Consider the following 16866-nt stretch of genomic DNA (forward strand, 5'->3'; position numbering starts at 1 on the left):
CGACCGAACGGTGTGAATAGTAATAAGAGTGCACGTGCATTGGACTAAGCTGGAATCTGCGAGCATTCAATAAACAGGAGAAGACAAGGCAATATGGGCTCTCGGTTAATTCAACAATGATGCATATAAGAGCCACTTCAACAATTTAATTATGGTCTTCTCCTACCGACCCCAAAGAAAAGAAAAGAAATAAAACTATTTACACGGGAAAGCTCCCAACAAGCAAAAGAAGAACGGGAAATATTTTTGGGTTTTCTTTTTAATTATTACTACTACAGCAGAAAAATAAACTACTACTAATTTTTTTGGTTTTTCTTAAGGTTTAACAAACACACAAGAAGAAAACAACAAAAAGAAAATAAACTAGCATGGATATTATAGTGAAAAAGTATGAGAACCGGCATTTAGCAATGAGTGTGTGAACATAAATGTAATGTCGGTGAGAAATACGTACTCCCCCAAGCTTAGGCTTTTGGCCTAAGTTGGTCTATTGCCAGGGATAGCCTAGCGGATACCCGTAAGTGTAGCTGGGGTCGTACTGCGATGATGAAGAATAGTTGGGATCATACTGTGATGAAGAAGAAGACTCTGACTGCCACTGGCTGACAGTCATCTCTGGATCCCAAGAACAAACAGATTGTCGTGGAGGCTCATCTTGTGGTTCCTGTTCCGAGGCTGGTGCAGGATTCTTGTAAGCTTGGACGACAGCCCACATAACGAGGTAGGGTCCTACAAAATTAAACAAAGAAGGAGCAGGCAACGTCATAGTTTCAGGATGATGTTTGTTAAATAACAATTGATACTCAAGCTCTCCTGCCCTATTCTTAACAATAAAATCATGTGCCACCATACTTTTATGATCTATATAAACACGGGGCAGCACCTTTTCTTCCTTCTCAACATGCCTAATAGGTATGTTAAAATGTGCAGCTAGGCGTGTGGCATAGACTCCTCCAAAGATGGGACCCTTAGTACGGTTCATACTTAACCGTCTAGCAGTAATACCGCCCATACTAAAAGTGTTATCATTGTATAAATCATGGTACAGAATAATTATATCAGGGATACTAAGGTTTCCACTCTTTCCACGTCCAATTAAACAACGACTAGCAAATAATGCAAAGTAATGTAAAACAGGAAAATGTATGCTAGTGATTCGTGCATCGGAAACCTTTCTAGTTTCTCCTACAGTGATAGTATCAATAAACCCAGCCACATCATCATGATGTGGTTCTTCTGTCTTGCCCTCGAAAGGGATTAAACAAATCCGACAGAAATCATAAAGTGACATCTCCTTATGCTCATCATATAAATGAAACTCCACCGTAGGTGGTGAGTTCCTAGAATGAAAATGAAAGTTTTGCACAAAAGTATTTGTGAGTAAGAGATACTAATCGCATTGGTCGTGGAGGAAAGCGGTGAGGCCTGCATTGTGAGCCAATTCATGAAAATCTTCATAGATACCGGCTGCTCTCAAGAAATATTTAGAAGGCCATTCACACGCCCGAATCTCCGCGGTGCGCGGCAAACTATACTTAGGCTTCGATGCCTTTTCCTTCGAGCTTTGGCTCGATGAGCCCCTCAAAAATCTCCTCATTATTTTTCTAAAACAATCTGAAATTTTTAGTAACTTCAAACAAAAGTGAACCAACTTCAATAATATTGATAGCAACTACTCCTACAAGTGCCTAGAGCCTATATCAAGCATTAGAACTACTTGGAACCATATAAATTTGACATGCAAGCTCAAGAAAATGGTCACCTATGCAGCACAAATTTGCAAAGAATAAAGCACTAGAACAAAAACTAATTGGACCAATGGAGGAGTCACATACCAAGGAACAATCTCCCCAAGCAGTTTTGCGAGAGGTGCTTTGAGCAAGGAGATCGAAAATCACAGCAAAAGTGGCTGAAACTCGTGCTTGAGTTGGTTTTTTGGGTTTGTGTGAGATAGAGGAAGAAGATGGGTGCTGGAATAAGTGGAGGAGGGCCACCATGGGCCCACGAGGCAGGGGGGCACGCCCACCACCCTCGTGGCCAGGTGGTAGCTCCTCCCGCGGTAATTTTTGCACAATAAATCCTCAAATATTCCCGAAAAAATCATATTAAATTGGCATGGCATTCCGAGGACTTTTATTTTCGGGATATTTTTATATTGCACGGATAAGTCAGGAAAGACAGAAAAATACTATTTTTACTTTATTTAATATAAATAATAGAAAGTAAAAGTGGGGTACAGAAGGTTTTGCTTCTAGTTTCATCCATCTCATGCTCATCAAAAAGAATCCACTAACAAGGTTGATCAAGTCTTGTTAACAAACTCATTCCGATAATCATGAAATTGGAGAAACTTCGAATAACACTAGGTTACCTCAACGGGGATATGCACATCCCTTATAATAAGTATATCATATTTCTTCTTGACAGTAGGAAGAGGAAATTCAAAACCTCCAATTATAATCGATGGAATTTTTCCAATGGAGTTGATACTATGAACTTGAGGTTGTTTCCTCGGAAAGTGTACCGTATGCTCATTACCATTAACATGAAAAGTGACATTGCCTTTGTTGCAATCAATAACAGCCCCTGCAGTATTAAGAAAAGGTGTTCCAAGAATAATAGACATACTATCATCCTCGGGAATATCAAGAATAACAAAGTCCGTTAAAATAGTAACGTTTGCAACCACAACAGGCACATCCTCACAGATACCGACAGGTATAGTAGTTGATTTATCAGCCATTTGCAAAGATATTTCAGTAGGTGTCAACTTATTCAAGTCAAGTCTACGATATAAAGAGAGAGGCATAACACTAACACTGGCTCCAAGATCACATAAAGCAGTTTTAATATAATTTCTTTTAATGGAGCAAGGTATAGTAGGTACTCCGGGGTCTCCAAGTTTCTTTGGTATTCCACCCTTAAAAGTATAATTAGCAAGCATGGTGGAAATTTCAGCTTCTGGTATCTTTCTTTTATTAGTAATGATATCCTTCATATATTTAGCATAAGGATTTGTTTTGAGCACATCAGTTAATCACATATGCAAAAAGATAAGCCTAATCATTTCAGCAAAACGCTCAAAATCCTCATCATCCTTTTTCTTGGATGGTTTCGGAGGAAAAGGCATGGGTTTCTGAACCCAAGGTTCCCTTTCTTTACCATGTTTCCTAGCAACAAAGTCTCTTTTATCATAATGTTGATTCTTTGATTGTGGGTTATCAAGATCAACAGCAGGTTCAATTTCTGCATCATTATCATTACTAGGTTGAGCATCATCATGAACATCATCATTAATATTTTTACTAGGTTCATGTTCATTACCAGATTGTGTTTCAGCATCAGACATAGATATATCATTTGGATTATCAGGTGGTTCAGCAATAGGTTCACTAGAAGTTTGCACAGTTCTATCATTTTTCTTCTTCTTCTTTTTAGAAGAACTAGGAACATCAATATTATTTCTCTGAGAATCTTGCTCGATTCTCTTAGGGTGGCCTTCAGGATATAAAGGTTCCTGGGTCATTCTAACAGTTCTAGTAGCCACTCTAATAGCATAATCATTTTTCTTACTATTCATTTCATCAAGCACTTCTTTTTGAGCCTTAAGTACTTGTTCTACTTGAGTGGTAACCATAGAAGCATGTTTGCTAACAAGTTTAAGTTCACCTTTAATATCAGCCATATAATCACCCAAGCGTCTAATCATATAAGCATTTTCTTTTAATTGTCTACCAAAATAAGCATTGAAGTCGTCTTGCTTAAACATAAAGTTATCAAACTCATCCAAGCACTGACTAGCAATTTTAGTAGGAGGGACTTCAGCTTTATCATATCTATAGAGAGAATTTACCTTTACTACCTGTGTCGGGATATCGGGATCAGGAGGTTCTTCAATAAATAAAGAATTGAGATCATATGTTTCTTCAACAGGCGGTATATTAAGGTCATGTATTTCTTCAATAGGAGGTAAATTTTTAATGTCTTCAGCTTTAATACCTTTCTCTTTCATAGATTTATTTGCCTCTTGCATATCTTCGGGACTGAGGAATAGAACACCTCTCTTCTTCGGAGTTGGTTTAGGAATAGACTCAGTAACTGGAGTAGGAGCTTGCTCAGGAGCTTCCCAATTATTTTCATTTGTCAACATATTATTCAATAAGATCTCAGCTTCATCCGGTGTTCTTTCCCTGAAAAGAGAGCCAGCACAACTATCCAGGTAATCTCTGGAAGCATCGGTTAGTCCATTGTAAAAGATATCAAGTATTTCAGGTTTCTTAAGAGGATGATCAGGCAAAGCATTAAGTAACTTGACAAGCCTCCCCCAAGCTTGTGGGATACTCTCTTCTTTAATTTGCACGAAGTTGTATATTTCCCTCAAAGCAGCTTGTTTCTTATGAGCAAGGAAATATTTAGCAGAGATGTAATAAATCATATCCTGGGGACTACGCACACAACCAGGATCAAGAGAATTAAACCATATCTTAGCATCACCCTTTAATGAGAACGGAAATATTTTGAGTATATAGAGGTAACGCGATCTCTCATCATTAGTAAACAGGGCAGCTATATCATTTAACTTAGTAAGATGTGCCACAATAGTTTCAGATTCATAGCCATAAAACAGATCAGATTCAACCAAAGTAATTATATCGGGATCAACAGAGAATTCATAATCCTTATCAGGAAAACAAATGGGTGAAGTAGCAAAAGCAGGGTCAGGTCTCATTTTATCTCTAAGTGATTCTTTGTTCCATTTAATTAATAACCTCTTAAGCTCATATCTATCTTTCCAAGCTAAAATAGCGGCAGAGGATTCTATATCAAAAAGATAACCCTCAGGAATAACAGGCATATTTTCATCATCACTATCACCATCGTATTCAGATTCAATAATTTCTTTTTCTCTAGCCCTAGCAATTTGTTCATCAAGAAATTCACCAAGGGGCACAACAGTATCAGGCATAGAAGCAGTTTCATCATAAGTATCATGCATAGCAGAAGTGGCATCATCAATAACATGCGACATATCAGAACGAGTAGCAGAAGCAGGTGTAGGTGTCGCTAACTTACTCATAACAGAAGGTGAATCAAGTGCGGAGCTAGATGGCAGTTCCTTACCTCCCCTCGTAGTTGAGGGATAGATCTTGGTTTTTGGATCTCTCAAGTTCTTCATAGTGTCCAGCAGATATAAATCCCAAGTGACTCAAAGAATAGAGCTATGCTCCCTGGCAATGGCGCCAGAAATTAGTCTTGATAACCCACAAGTATAGGGGATCGCAACAGCTTTCGAGGGTAGAGTATTCAACCCAAATTTATTGATTCGACACAAGGGGAGCCAAAGAATATTCTCAAGTATTAGCAGCTGAGTTGTCAATTCAACCACACCTGGAAACTTAGTATCTGCAGCAAAGTGTTTAGTAGCAAAGTAATATGATACTGGCGGTAGCGGCAACAAAAGTAAAGACATCAAAAGTAATGTTTTTGGTATTTTGTAGTGATTGTAACAGTAGCAGCAGAAAGTAAATAAGCGTAAACCAGTATATGGAAAACTCATAGGCACCGGATCAGTGATGCATAATTATGCCGGATGCGGTTCATCATGTAACAGTCATAACATAGGGTGACATAGAACTAGCTCCAATTCATCAATATAAATGTAGGCATGTATTCCGTATATAGTCATACGTGCTTATGGAAAAGAACTTGCATGACATCTGTTGTCCTACCCTCCCGTGGCAGCGGGGTCCTATTGGAAACTTAGGGATATTAAGGCCTCCTTTTAATAGATAACCGGAACAAAGCATTAGCGCATAGTGAATACATGAACTCCTCAAACTATGGTCATCACCGGGAGTGGTCCCGATTATTGTCACTTCGGGGTTGCCGGATCATAACACATAGTAGGTGACTATAGACTTGCAAGATAGGATCATGAACTCACATATATTCATGAAAACATAATAGGTTCAAATCTGAAATCATGGCACTCGGGCCCTAGTGACAGGCATTAAGCATAGCAAAGTCATAGCAACATCAATCTCAGAACATAATGGATACTAGGGATCAAACCCTAACAAAACTAACTCGATTACATGATAAATCTCATCCAACCCATCACCGTCCAGCAAGCCTACGCTGGAATTACTCACGCACGGCGGTGAGCATCATGAAATTGGTGATGGAGGATGGTTGATGATGACGACAGGGACGAATCCCCCTCTCTGGATCCCCGAACGGACTCCAGATCAGCCCTCCCGAGAGGTTTTAGGGCTTGGCGGTGGCTCCGTATCGTAAAACGTGATGATTTCTTCTCTCTTATTTTTTCTCTCTGAAAGCAAATATATAGAGTTGGAGTTGGCGTCGGAGAGTTTCCAGGGGGCCCACGAGGTAGGGGGGCGCGCCCTAGGGGGGCGCCCCCACCCTCGTGAGAAGGGTGTGGCCCCCCTGGTCTTCATCTTTGGCGAGGATTTTTTATTGTTTTTTCTAAGATGTTCCGTGGAGTTTCAGGTCATTCCGAGAATATTTGTTTTCTGCACATAAAACAACACCATGGTAATTCTGCTGAAAACAGCGTTAGTCCGGGTTAGTTCCATTCAAATCATACAAGTTAGAGTCCAAAACAAGGGCAAAAGTGTTTGGAAAAGTAGATACGATGGAGACATATCACACATCACTATAAGCCTTGCAAGCAATGTGACTAATGAGTTAGTTGCGGGATGATGCATTACGAAACGAGTAAAGAGACTTGCCGGTAACGATATTGAACTAGGCATTGAGATACTGATGATCGAATCTCGGGCAAGTAACATACCGGTGAAAAAGGGAACAACGTATGTTGTTATGCGGTTTAACCGATAAAGATCTTCGTAGAATATGTAGGAACCAATATGAGCATCCAGGTTCCGTTATTGGTTATTGACCGGAAGTGAGTCTCAGTCATGTCTACATGGTTCCCGAACCCGTAGGGTCCGCACGCTTAACATTCGATGACGATCGGTATTATGAGTTTATGAGTTTTGATGTACCGAAGGTTGTTCGGAGTCCCGGATGTGATCATGGACATGACGAGGAGTCTCGAAATGGTTGAGACATAAAGATCTATATATTGGAAGGCTATGTTTGGACATCGGAATGGTTCCGGATGTGTTCGGGCATTTACCGGAGTACCGAGGGGTTACCGGAATCCCCCGGGGAGTCAATGGGCCTTATTGTGCCTTAGTGGGAGAGAGGAGGAGGAGGTCAGGTGGAGGGGATGCCCCCCCCCGAGCCCAATCCGAATTGGGTGGAGGGCCGACCCCCCTTTCCTTCCCTCTCTCTCCCTCTTCCTTCTTCTCCTACTCCAACTAGGAAGGGGGGACCTACTCCTACTAGGAGTAGGACTCCCCCTTGGGCGCGCTATAGAGAGGGTCGGCCCTCCCCTATTCCCTTGCTTTATATACGGGGGGAGGGGGGCACCCCATAGACACACAAGTTGACAGTTGTCTTAGTCGTGTGCGGTGCCCCCCTCCATAGATTTCCACCTCAGTCATATCGTTGTAGTGCTTAGGCGAAGCCCTGCATCGGTAACTTCACCATCACTGTCATCACGCTGTCGTGCTGACGAAACTCTCCCTCGGCCTCAGCTGGATCAAGAGTACGAGGGACGTCACTGAACTGAACGTGTGCAGATCGTGGAGGTGCCGTGCGTTCGGTACTTGGATCGGTTGGATCGCGAAGACGTTTGACTACATCAACCGTGTTACTCAATGCTTCCGCTTTCGGTCTACAAGGGTACATGGACACACTCTCCCCGCTCGTTTCTATGCATCTAGATCTTGTGTGTGCGTAGGTAATTTTTTTTTGAAATACTACGTTCCCCATCAGGAAACATTAGATTTCAATTTCCATTAAAGAAAGGCATGTAACACTTCCCTAGAAAGAAAATTAAATTGACTTATGAATCTATTATGAGAGCCACTTATGGATTGCATACCAAAGATGATAATACTTAGATCTATTCGTGTTTATATGCCTAGCTAAGGGCGTTAAACAATAGCGCTTGTTGGGAGGCAACCCAACTTTATTTTTGTTTTTGCTTTTTAGCTCCTGTTTTGCAAAAAATAATTTATCTAGCCTATGGTTAGATGTGGTTTTATATTTTAATTAGTGTTTGTGCCAAGTAAGACCTTTCGGATAGCTTACGGTGATAGTTGATTTGATCTTGCTGAAAAACAGAAACTTTTGCGCTCAGGAGACTGATTTTCATTTTTAGCAGAAGCGTGATAAAATACTGATTCCTTTTGCAGAAGATTTATAAACAAATTGCTTAGGTCGTCCTAATTTTTCAGGATTTTTGGAGTTACAGAAGTATCCGAAATATCCATATTGCTACAGACTAATCTGTTTTTGACAGATTTTGTTTTTTCGCATGTTGTTTCTTATTTTGATGCATCTATGTCTAGTATCGGGGGGTATGAACCATGGAAAAGTTGGAATACAGTAGATACTACACCAATATAAATAAAGAATGAGTTCACAACAGTACCAAAATTGGTGATTTATTTTCTTATACTAACGGAGCTTACAAGATTTTCTGTTGAGTTTTGTGTTGTGAAGTTTTCAACTTTTGGGTAAGGATTCGATGGACAATGGAATAAGGAGTGGCAAGAGCCTAAGCTTGGGGATTCCCAAGGCACCCCAAGGTAATATTCAAGGACAACCAAGAGTCTAAGCTTGGGGATGCCCCGGAAGGCATCCCCTCTTTCATCTTCGTCTATCAGTAACTTTACTTGAGGCTATATTTTTATTCACCACATGATACGTGTTTTGCTTGGAGCGTCTTGTATGATTTGAGTCTTTGCTTTTTAGTTTGTCACAATCATCCTTGCTGTATGATGTCTACTACACAACCTTCTTCTTGTAGATGTTGTTAGGCCTCCAAGTGCAGAGGTTTGTAGGATAGTAGCAAATTTCCCTCAAGTGGATGACCAAAGGTTTATCAATCCGTAGGAGGTGTAGGATGAAGATGGTCTCTCTCAAGCAACCCTGCAACCAAATAACAAAGAGTCTCTTGTGTCCCCAACACACCCAATACAATGGTAAATTGTATAGGTGCACTAGTTCGGCGAGGAGATGGTGATACAAGTGGTATATGGATGGTAGATAAAGGTTTTTGTAATATGAAAATATAAAAACAGCAAGGTAACTAATGATAAAAGTGAGCACAAACGGTATTGCAATGCGTTGAAACAAGGCCTAGGGTTCATACTTTCGCTAGTGCAAGTTCCCTCAACAATAATAACATAATTGGATCACATAACTAGCCCTCAACATGCAACAAAGAGTCACTCCAAAGCCACTAATAGCGGAGAACAAACGAAGAGATTATGGTAGGGTACAAAACCACCTCAAAGTTATTCTTTCCAATCAATCCATTGGGCTATTCCTATAAGTGTCACAAACAGCCCTAGAGTTCGTACTAGAATAACACCTTAAGACACAAATCAACCAAAATCCTAATGTCACCTAGATACTCCAATGTCACCTCAAGTATCCGTGGGTATGATTATACGATATGCATCACACAATCTCAGATTCATCTATTCAACCAACACATAGAACCTCAAAGAGTGCCCCAAAGTTTCTACCGGAGAGTCAAGACGAAAACGTGTGCCAACCCCTATTCATAGATTCCCAAGGTCACAGAACCCGCAAGTTGATCACCAAAACATACATCAAGTGGATCATAGAATACCCCATTGTCACCACAGGTATCCCACGCAAGACCTACATTAAGTGTTCTCAAATCCTTAAAGACTCAATCCGATAAGATAACTTCAAAGGGAAGACTCAATCCATTACAAGAGAGTAGAGGGGGAGAAACATCATAAGATCCAACTATAATAGCAAAGCCCGCGATACATCAAGATCGTACCACCTCAAGAACACGAGAGAGAGAGAGAGAGAGATCAAACACATAGCTGCTGGTACATACCCTCAGCCCCGAGGGAGAACTACTCCCTCCTCGTCATGGAGAGCACCTGGATGATGAAGATGGCCACCGGAGAGGTATTCCCCCTCCGGTAGGGTGCCGGAACAGGTCTAGATTGGTTTTTGGTGGCTACGGAGGCTTCTGGCAACGGAACTCCCGATCTATTGTTGTCTTCGATAGTTTTAGGGTATATGGATATATATATAGGCGGAAGAAATACATCATGGGGGCACGAGGGGCCCACTAGGGTGGAGGGCGCGCCCAGGGGGTGGGCGCCCCCCTGCCTCATGCTCTCCTTGTTGATCCCCTGATGTGCACTCCAAGTCTCATGTATTGCTTTCTTTCCAAAAATAACTTTTCCGAAGGTTTCATTCCATTTGGACTCCGTTTGATATTCCTTTTCTGCGAAACACTGAAACAAGGGAAAAACAGAAACTGACACTGGTCTCTGGGTTAATAGGTTAGTCCCAAAAATCATATAAAATAGCATATAAATGCATATAAAACATCCAAGGTTGATAATATAATAGCATGGAACAATAAAAAAATTATAGATACGTTGGAGACATATCAGCATCCCCAAGCTTAATTCCTACTCGTCCTCGAGTAGGTAAATGATAAAAACAGAATTTTTGATGTGGAATTCTACCTAACATATTTATCCATGATCCATAAGATTCAAGACAAAAGTTTAATATTGACATGAAAATAATAATACTTCAAGCATACTAACCAAGTAATCATGTCTTCTCGAAATAACATGGCCAAAGAAAGCTATCCCTACAAAATCATATAGTCTAGCTATGCTCTATCTTCACCACACAAAAGATTTAAATCATGCACAACCCCGATGACAAGCCAAGCAATTGTTTCATACTCTTGATGTTCTCAAACCTTTTCAATCTTCACGCAATACATGAGCGTGAGCCATGGACATAGCACTATAGGTGGAATAGAATGGTGGTTGTGGAGAAGACAAAAAGGAGAAGATAGTCTCACATCAACTAGGTGTATCAGCGGGCTATGGAGATGCCCATCAATAGATATCAATGTGAGTGAGTAGGGATTGCCATGCAACGGATGCACTAGAGCTATAAGTGTATGAAAGCTCAAAAAGAAACTAAGTGGGTGTGCTTCCAACTTGCTTGCTCACGAAGACCTAGGGCATTTTGAGGAAGCCCATCATTGGAATATACAAGCCAAGTTCTATAATGAAAGATTCCCACTAGTATATGAAAGTGACAACATAGGAGACTCTCTATCATGAAGATCATGGTGCTACTTTGAAGCACAAGTGTGGTAAAAGGATAGTAGCATTGCCCCTTCTCTCTTTTCTCTCATTTTTTATTATTTTATTTGGGCCTTCTCTTTTTTATGGCCTCTTTTTTGGGGCTTCTTTGGCCTCTTTTTTTCGTCCGGAGTCTCATCGCGACTTGTGGGGGAATCATAGTCTCCATCATCCTTTCCTCACTGGGACAATGCTCTAATAATGTTGATCATCACACTTTTATTTTCTTACAACTCAAGAATTACAACTCGATACTTAGGACAAGATATTACTCTATATGAATGCCTCCGGCAGTGTACCGGGATGTGCAATGACTCATGAGCGACATGCATGAAAGGATTATGAATGGTGGCTTTGCCACAAATACGATGTCAACTACATGATCATGCAAAGCAATATGACAATGATGAAGCGTGTCATAATAAACGGGACGGTGGAAAGTTGCATGGCAATATATCTCGGAATGGCTATGGAAATGCCATAATAGGTAGGTATGGTGGCTGTTTTGAGGAAGGTATATGGTACCGGCGAAAGTTGTGCGGTACTAGAGAGGCTAGCAATGGTGGAAGGGTGAGAGTGCGTATAATCCATGGACTCAACATTAGTCATAAAGAACTCACGTACTTATTGCAAAAATTTATTAGTTATCGAAACAAAGTACTACGCGCTTGCTCCCAGGGGGATAGATTGGTAGGAAAAGACCATCGCTCGTCCCCGACCGCCACAATCAATAAATACATCATGCTCCGACTTCTTAACATAACGGTTCACCATACGTGCATGCTACGAGAATCACAAACTTTAACACAAGCATTTCTCAAATTCACGACTACTCAACTAGAACGAATCTAATATCACCATCTCCATATCTCAAAACAATTATCAAGTATCAAACTTCTCATAGTATTCAATGCACTTCATATGAAAGTTTTTATTATATCCCTCTTGGATGCCCATCATATTAGGACTAAATTCATAACCAAAGCAAATTACCATGCTGTTTAGTACTCTCAAAATAATATAAGTGAAGCATGAGAGTTCATCTATTTCTATAAAATAAAACCACCACCGTGCTCTAAAAAGATATAAGTGAAGCACTAGAGCAACAACAAACTACTCCGAAAGATATAAGTGAAGATCAATGAGTAGTCGAATAATTATGCAACTATATGAAGACTCTCTAGCATTTAAGAATTTCAGATCTTGGTATTTTATTCAAACAGCAAGAAAAATAAAATAAAATAAAATGACGCTCCAAGCAAAACACATATCATGTGGCGAGTAAAAATATAGCTCCAAGTAAAGTTACCGATGAACGAAGACGAAAGAGGGGATGCCTTCCGGGGCATCCCCAAGCTTAGGCTCTTGGTTGTCCTTTAATATTTCCTTGGGGTGCCTTGGGCATCCCCAAGTTTAGACTCTTACCACTCCTTGTTCCATAGTCCATCGAATCTTCACCCAAAACTTGAAAACTTCACAACACAAAACTTAACAGAAAACTCATAAGCTCCGTTAGTATAAGAAAATAAATCACCACTTAGGTACTGTAATGAACTCATTCTAAATTCATATTGGTGCAATATCTACTGTATTCCAACTTCTCTATGGTTCATACCCTCCGATACTACTCATAGATTCATCAAAATAAGCAAACAACACATAGAAAACAGAATATGTCAAAAACAGAACAGTCTGTAGTAATCTGAATCAAACGTATACTTCTAGAACCACAAAAATTCTAAAATAAATTTCTAGACGTGAGGAATTTATATATTAATCATTTGCAAAAATAATTAACTAAGTATCACTTTCCAAATAAAAATGGCAGCAATTATCATGAGCGCTAAAGTTTCTGTGTTTTACAGCAAGATCAACAAGACTTTCCCCAAGTCTTCCCAACGGTTCTACTTGGCACAAACACTAATTAAAACATAAAAACTCAATCATAACAGAGGCTAGATAAATTATTTATTACTAAACAGGAGCAAAAAGCAAGGAACAAAAATAAAGTTGGGTTGCCTCCCAACAAGCGCTATCGTTTAACGCCCCTAGCTAGCTAGGCATGATGATTTCAATGATGCTCACATAAAGGATAAGAATTGAAACATAAAGAGTGCATCATGGAGAATATGACTAGCAAATTTAAGTCTAACCTTCTTCCTATGCATAGGGATTTTGTGAGCAAACAACTTGTGGGAACAAGAATCAACTTGCATAGGAAGGTAAAACAAGCACAACTTCAAAACTTTAAGCACATAGAGAGAAAACTTGATATTATTGCAATTCCTACAAGCATATATTCCTCCCTCATAATAATTTTCAGTAGCATCATGAATGAATTCAACAATATAACCAGCACCTAAAGCATTCTTTTCATGATCTACAAGCATAGAAATTTTATTACTCTCCACACAAGCAAAATTCTTCTCATGAATACTAGTGGGAGAAAACTCAACAAAATAATTATCATGTGAGGCATAATCCAATTGAAAACTAAAATCATGATGACAAGTTTCATGGATATAATTATTCTTTATAGCATACAAGTCATCACAATAATCATCATAGATAGCAACTTTATTCTCATAATCAATTGGAACCTCTTCCGAAATAGTGGATTCATCACAAAATAAAGTCATGACCTCTCCAAATCCACTTTCATCAATATAATCATCATAAATAGGAGGCATGCTTTCATCATAATAAATTTGCTCATCAAAACTTGGGGGACAAAAAATATCATCTTCATCAAACATAGCTTCCCCGATCTTGTGGCTTTGCATATCATTAGCATCATGGATATTCAAGGAATTCATACTAATAACATTGCAATCATGCTCATCATTCAAATATTTAGTGCCGAAAATTTTAATGCATTCTTCTTCTAACACCTTGGCACAATTTTCCTTTCCATCATACTCACGAAAGATATTAAAAAGATGAAGCGTATGAGGAAAACTTAATTCTATTTTTTGCCATTTTCTTTTATAAACTAAACTAGTGATAAAACAAGAAACAAAAAGATTCGATTGCAAGATCTAAAGATATACCTTCAAACACTCACCTCCCCGGCAACGGCGCCAGAAAAGAGCTTGATGTCTACTACACAACCTTCTTCTTGTAGACGTTGTTGGGCCTCCAAGTGCAGAGGTTTGTAGGACAGTAGCAAATTTCCCTCAAGTGGATGACCTAAGGTTTATCAATCCGTAGGAGGCGTAGGATGAAGATGGTCTCTCTCAAGCAACCCTGCAATGAAATAACAAAGAGTCTCTTGTGTCCCCAGCACACCCAATACAATGGTAAATTGTATAGGTGCACTAGTTCGGCGTAGAGATGGTGATACAAGTGGTATATGGATGGTAGATAAAGGTTTTTGTAATATGAAAATATAAAAACAATAAGGTAACTAATGATAAAAGTGAGCACAAACAGCCTGTTTGGTAAACACTTGGACATGAGAATGGGAGTTTGCATCAGGGTTTTTATGGAGGGATTATTCATGGGAAGTTGATTTTTACTCCCATTCCCTTGTTTGGTATATGGTAGGAATTAGCACGGGATAAAACTCTGCTCACGAATTAACAGGGTACCCCCTGGGAAGAAATAGGTGGGAATTGGCTTCCTCAACTCCCATTCCCCTTCCCACTTAAACTCCCATTCCCTCTAATCAAACAGTGGACTTTTAATATCCTCACCCCTCAACTCCCATTCCCCATCTCTAATTCCCCCGAACCAAACGCGCTAAAACGGTATTGCAATGCGTTGAAACAAGGCCTAGGGTTCATACTTTCGCTAGTGCAAGTTCCCTCAACAAAAATAACATAATTGGATCACATAACTAGCCCTCAACATGCAACAAAGAGTCACTCCAAAGCCACTAATAGTGGAGAACAAACGAAGAGATTATGCTAGGGTACGAAACCACCTCAAAGTTATTCTTTCTAATCAATCCGTTGGCCTATTCCTATAAGTGTCACAAACAGCCCTAGAGTTCGTACTAGAATAACACCTTAAGACACAAATCAACCAAAACCCTAATGTCACCTAGATACTCCAATGCCACCTCAAGTATCTGTGGGTATGATTATATGATATGCATCACACAATCTCAGATTCATCTATTCAACCAACACATAGAACCTCAAAGAGTGCCCCAAAGTTTCTACCGGTGAGTCAAGACGAAAACATGTGCCAACCCCTATGCATAGATTTCCAAGGTCACAGAACCCGCAAGTTGATCACCAAAACATACATCAAGTGGATCATAGAATACCCCATTGTCACCACGGGTATCCCACGCAAGACATACATCAAGTGTTCTCAAATCCTTGAAGACTCAATCCGATAAGATAACTTCAAAAGGAAAACTCAATCCATTACAAGAGAGTAGAGGGGGAAAACATCATAAGATCCAACTATAATAGCAAAGTTCACGATACATCAAGATCGTACCACCTCAAGAACACGAGAGAGAGAGAGAGAGAGAGAGAGATCAAACACATAGCTACTGGTACATACCCTCAACCCCGAGGGAGAACTACTCCCTCCTCGTCATGGAGAGCCCCGGGATGATGAAGATGGCCACCGGAGAGGTATTCCCCCTCCGGCAGGGTGCCGGAACGGGTCTAGATTGGTTTTTGGTGGCTACTGAGGCTTCTGGCGGCAGAACTCCGGATCTATTGTCGTCTTCGATAGTTTTAGGGTGTATGGATATATATAGGCGGAAGAAATACATCAGGGGGGCCACGAGGGGCCCACGAGGGTGGAGAGCGCGCCCAGGGGGGTGGGCGCGCCCCCCTGCCTCGTGCTCTCCTCGTTGATCCCCTGACGTGCACTCCAAGTCTCCTGTATTGCTTTCTTTCCAAAAATAACTTTTCCGAAGGTTTCATTCCGTTTGGACTCTGTTTGATATTCCTTTTCCGCGAAACACTGAAACAAGGGAAAAACAGAAACTGGCACTGGGCTCTGGGTTAATAGGTTAGTCCCAAAAATCATATAAAATAGCATATAAATGCATATAAAACATCCAAGGTTGATAATATAATAGCATGGAACAATCAAAAATTGTAGATACGTTGGAGACGTATCACTGTACGCACCTTTTGATAGAGACACGCATGAATCATGGTTTATTAAAATACTCTATGTGCTTCACTTATATCTTTTGAGCTAGGCAAATTTGCTCTGGTGCTTCACTTATATCTTTTAGAGCACGACAGTAGTTTTATTTTATAGAAATTGATGAACTCTCGCACTTCACTTATATTATTTTGAGAGTCTTTAAAATAGCATGGTAATTTGCTTTGGTTATAAAATTAGTCCTAATATGATAGGCATCCAAGAGGGATGTAATAAAAACTTTCATATAAAGCGCATTAAATACTATGAGAAATTTGATTCCTTATGATTGTTTTGAGATATGAAGATGGTGATATTAGAGTCATGCTAGTAAGTAGTTTTGAATTTGACAAATACTTGTGTTAAGGTTTGTGAGTCCCGTAGCATGCACGTATGGTGAACCGTTATGTAACAAAGTTGGAGCATGAGATATTTTTTTGATTGTCTTCCTTCTGAGTGGCGGTCGGGGACGAGCGATGGTCTTTTT

The sequence above is a fragment of the Triticum aestivum genome, chromosome 3A, assembly GCF_018294505.1.
Source record: "Triticum aestivum cultivar Chinese Spring chromosome 3A, IWGSC CS RefSeq v2.1, whole genome shotgun sequence".
Taxonomy (NCBI): Eukaryota; Viridiplantae; Streptophyta; class Magnoliopsida; order Poales; family Poaceae; genus Triticum; species Triticum aestivum.